Here is a 5,071-nt window from a genome sequence, read left to right as displayed (position 1 = left end):
ATTGGGGCAACTTGGGTCAGGCCTAAACTTGTGGCTCGATTTTTCTTAAAAATTCAGTGTATGGCTCCCGCAGCGATCTACCTGTTGGCACCGGTCGCTACTCGCTTAAAACCTCGTGGCACGTGGCACTGCGATTCCATTTTCCCCATGTTAAGTCACGGGTTTTGGACACTTTGCGCGATCGGAATAGCGGAAAAACGAGCCGGAAGAGTGTGGTTTTCTCTTCCCAGCATTTTATGGCAACACTTTGGGTACACGCTGGTGGCCCGATACCCCTCAGAACTTCGTACGTGTCTTTGCACGAGGTCAAAGTTGAATTTTTTTCGCTCCCCATGTTAAGTCAATGGGCGTTTTTGCAGAGACTTTTTCATTCGCTCATTGTACAAATTAATGATACGATTTTGTTTAAACTTTCAGGACTTGTTGAAAAGACCATAGAACATGGTGTTATGCTTCGTTAAGCTGTCAGAATTCGTTTGCGCTTTTGAAGCTCGTTTAAAATGAAAAATTTTAACTTTGAAAGTCAATGGGACGTCTTTGATGCTTAATACTTTTTACGTTTAAGATATGTTTAAGTCAAAAGTTGATATTTTACAACTTTTGATGCTCTTTCCAATGATATAGAACGTTATTGCACGTTGTTCCGTTTTCCTGGTGTTTGTCCATCTGAACTTGTCAGTCACGTGACCCATTTGACCTTCGGATCCAATTCTGGTAGTCATTCTGGCGCTTTTGTTACCATAGCGAAATATGTAACGCCGTGTTCACAGTTTACTGACGACGAAGGTCCTGCTTAATCTGGCAAATAGCGTTCGAGAACTGCGGCCAAGCCCCGCTGATCTTGAACGTGATTGGTCGGTGGGCGTAAAGAATCTCCGTCGTCAGGAGACTGCGAACACGGGGTAAACCAAGGAGTAAACAATCTGTGCGTGGAATGGGGAGTGGTGAATGTGGAACGGCGATGATAGGTGCTGATGTCGTCGATTTTTATTTATACTGTTATCCTTATTATACATTCTGATCATTTTTTTTTCAGGAGTTTTCTCTGTTGATTTAACATCAAAAACGGTTGTTTTAACTGTTATTGCCAAGTGCCATATTGATATTGAAATTGGGGTACATTCAACATTCTGATTCACTGGTTTTCTATGGCCTGTTGTGTATCATATATGGTAATGTGAATATAGGTACTCCAAACGGCAAACACTGCTATTTTCTGGTAATATTAATGTTTGACCTGATTTTATTATTGGTAATGTGAATATAGGTACTCCAAACACTGCTATTTTCGGGTATATATTAATGTTTGACCTGATTTTACTTCACTTCACCTTATATTTTTTGCAGGAACAGTTATCACAGCATTATTGGCAAAAATAAGGGTGTATCACAGCATATCACAGCACTCTGCCAGCCGCTTTTGGCTTCCATAGAGACATCAACAAGCCTATACCTCCACACTACCGGAGGTTGACGCTAGCTCACGCGGAATGCGCTGGCAGCGGCTGGCAGCGCGCCCATGAAACACAGCCAGGGTTTCTTCTGTAAAGTCATTGTTGTCTAGGTACATGGGCCTTTACCAATTGTTACAGCTATAAAAATTGGAATTAAAATGTTCAGTATTATGAGCATCAGCTAAACAGGGAAGAGGATTCGGCTTCAGCCCATCTTGCAACGCCTCAATGAAATTTAACGAGAAACTTAAATTGAGGAGCAGCTACTCAACTGTGGTAAAGCCCATAAATCCTTGTGGATTTACCTACATACCTGAGGTAAATCCACAAGGCACCTTGAGTTCAAATATGAAGTGACAACAAGCGAAATATAGCAGAATTGGGACTTAAAGGAGCTTAGAAATATCTGCTTAGTTCATTTGAAATGTATTGTTACCCACTTTCTAACCATGCATATTTTTGTGTCTTGTGAGGTCTCATATAGCAATAAAAATAGAAAAGTTATACAGAGCAGTGACATGCATAGTTTGCTTGTGTTGTCACAACTTTGTACAATATTTCCAGCTTTATAATATGCAGTTATCAGTCACATTGGGCATCACCATGTATTTTTTTTTCTGCAGGAGGGAAGACACAGGAGGGAACTAGTGACTCATGTTTTTGCTTCTATCGCTTCACCCTCTGGGAATCAGTTCCTGCACCCCTTGAATATAATGGTCACCAAGGGGTGTCCTGACACGTTCACTTTCTGTTGAGAAGGTTAGAACAAACACCATGTGTGTCATTTAGTTGCATATATAATACTTCAATGTTAAGTCTGCATGAAGTCTGAAGTCTAGCCACTCTTAATCCTAGGTTGTCGTGACGTTAATCTAGCCTGGGTGGATATTTGCTGTGCTAAAAGCACGGACTCCGCTACGCCCCAGTACGGCGGCTGGGGCGCCTCCCCTGGAGGAAAACGGCGCCGGGGAGGGGGACGGACACTGTTACACTTGCGGTTTTTTGTGTGGGGTAGCGTATACTCTTCTTACAAGTATTTACTATGGACAATGCTTGCGGGTGACCTCCACTGCACGTGACACGTGTAAAACGGAGAGGTGTCACTTTTGTTACGGAGCGAGCGAAGCGAGCGAAGTCTTTCCTTAGATTAACGGAAATTTCTGAGTATGAGCGGCCGGCCGGCCGGCCGGCCGGCCGTGCGGACGCTTTTGCGAGGCTTATAGGCGGCGTGATGCCCCAAAACGGATATTGCGGCGCCGTCGATTGACGCACGAGGGTGAAATTTTCACGACTCGTGGGTCATGTAATTCAACAGGTCGTATTAGCTTTGGGCACGATTCGGCCGGGGGTGCGCCCGTGGCGCGTGCTCATGTGCGCCATAGGGTTAACATTAAAAACGGCAAAAACAGGCTATTGCTCCAGATGGTCCGACCACTACAACCCCATATGATGCACTCTTGGCTGCATCCCCACCCCACCCTTTCCCCTTACAGTATGAAGTATGAAAAACAGTGATTTTTTACTGGAGCTGCAAAGTGTGCCTTTGAACCACCTTATGATTTACTAGTATCTAATGTATTTGTCCATCAGGATCAGTTATCTAATGGCAGTAGACTGTTGTCTTCACATACTTCATATCTATTTTGGCTACTGCATTGTGTTCTGTAAAAAAAAAATATGGAAAACGTTTTGGATGTAGTTTTTAGTAGAATGCTTCTTTACAGATCCCGAAAGAAGATAACTGCTTGTTTTCTTCACCGCCACCAGTCTACCTGCTCTCTGCACACTCGGCAGAGCGCGGCAGGGCACCCCACGGAGCTGCACTAGTCACATCCGGGCCCCACGCCGGTCGACGGCCGATGCGATGGAGGCACTACTCCGAGGCACTACTGGGAGGCCTGCGGCGCGGACGACGGATGCGGCAGTTGGTCAAGACACGGCAGCCTACTCGAGGTGCTTCTCGCCTGGAGGACGCAGGCGAATCGCGTTATCCTAGCTGTGCCTCGTCATGGTGCGATGAGCCTTAATAGACTAATGCATATTCTTCCTTTGGTTGTAATTCATTTGCTGCTGCCCGCTGGGCTAAGGAGTAACTCTGTGCGCCTACTTTGTGCAGACGCTCGTCCAGTGCCGCCCTTCGTTTGCCGCACATATCTTTATTTATTCTTTGTTACAATTCCGTCTTTGGTCATTTTTTTTTTACCATGGGGGCACTTGAAAGTTTTGTTTTTAAATCTGTGGACATTGAACCTGGAATCGGTTTTTTGTCGGATTTCGGTTTTGTTTTTGCACTGTGGAAATATCTCGTTCAATATTTTTTTAAGATAGGGCGTGTTAAAACTTTTAGTCTCATTACTCCTCTGTGCATTCTAAAGTACTATAATGTGCATCTCAAGTGTTTGGTGCTGTACTGTTATTATTTATGGTTAATCCAGTGCTGATTTATGGTTAATCCAGTTTTTATTCGATTGAATCGTTGTGTGTAATGTGCATGACATCCGCGTACCGCCTGTAGCAGTGTTATATATTTTCATTTATGCTGGAAAATAATAACTTTCTTGTTCATTGGCTTTATTCGATGACAGAGACGTGCCAGATGACTGGGGCTGCGACTTGACTTGGTAGTTGTTAACGGTGCAAACTTCAACCATCAAGCATGATGTGGAAACGTCACATTCCGTTATCAAATCTTCGTACCGTAAATACTGAATAAGATCAATACTAGGCTGGAGCTTGCTAGAAAAACCGTGCACTGACAACGGCGAGTGGTGGACCTGAGTAGCGGCCGGGAGGCAGGGAAGTCAGCCAATTGTCAGATGTCTATTTCTTCACACATCTTTATTCTTTACTTTACACCGTCATAGACGTAATGCAATTATCGGAGCATGAAGTGGTGTATTGCCCTTATTACACCCTTCCAGTAAGTATCCAATGCCCATCCATCCACTTTCCGCAGGTGCAGGAGCAAGGGAGAGCGAAATAATTTTTATCGTCACTCACCTCACGCCCAACTGCTAGGCGAAAAGCCAGTACTCGCAATGTTTCAATCTTATTTAAGAAAAAAAGCAAATGTATCGGCTATAAATGCGTCGTGTTCCCTGCGGTAATACTATTAGTTTAACCCGGCACCGCCTGGGCTATTTCCGTACCCACGACAGCCTGGGGGGGGGGTCGCATCCGACCCCCCCCCCCCCCTGTGTGGCCGCTGGACCCAGGACACCAGGTGTCTCAACCGCGAAAGGTACGAAAACGTATTTCTTACGGAGAGCGGCATATCGGACGCGCTTGCGTTCTTCCGCAAAGCGAGCGGCGCTACCAGGGCTCAAGGCAGAGCTGATGACAGCAGTTGCAGAGAAGCGGTGTCGCAGCAGGTGGCGTCCCATATCAGGCTCATTCCTCGGCTGAAAGGGAAGAGCGTTATCCCATCGGGACGTCGGCCGTCACCTCTGTCAAGGCCGGTGGGCTCTAAAACACTCTCGAGCCCTGTGCTGCTCTCGCCCGCACATGGGGGGGGGGGGGGTGGTTGCCACCCATCCCCCCAGGTAGTCTTTCTGCTCTGCACTCAACATTTTTAGAGCTAGAAGGCCGATTTTTCGTATAGCTGCTCCTCTATCCTT

General features: G+C 45.8%; 1 long non-coding RNA gene across 1 annotated transcript; it reads left to right on the top strand.

Moving 5' to 3' along the window:
• The first annotated feature begins 914 nt into the window (after positions 1–914).
• Positions 915–4,019, top strand: LOC122378460. The gene is made up of 2 exons (XR_006256024.1): positions 915–968; positions 3,179–4,019. It is a non-coding gene; the product is annotated as an uncharacterized LOC122378460 (long non-coding RNA).
• Positions 4,020–5,071: the final 1,052 nt, after the last annotated feature.

Source organism: Amphibalanus amphitrite, unplaced genomic scaffold (genome assembly GCF_019059575.1).
Source record: "Amphibalanus amphitrite isolate SeventyFive unplaced genomic scaffold, NRLGWU_Aamphi_draft 000059F_arrow, whole genome shotgun sequence".
Taxonomy (NCBI): domain Eukaryota; kingdom Metazoa; phylum Arthropoda; class Thecostraca; order Balanomorpha; family Balanidae; genus Amphibalanus; species Amphibalanus amphitrite.
This window is presented reverse-complemented; position numbering and strand designations above follow the sequence as displayed.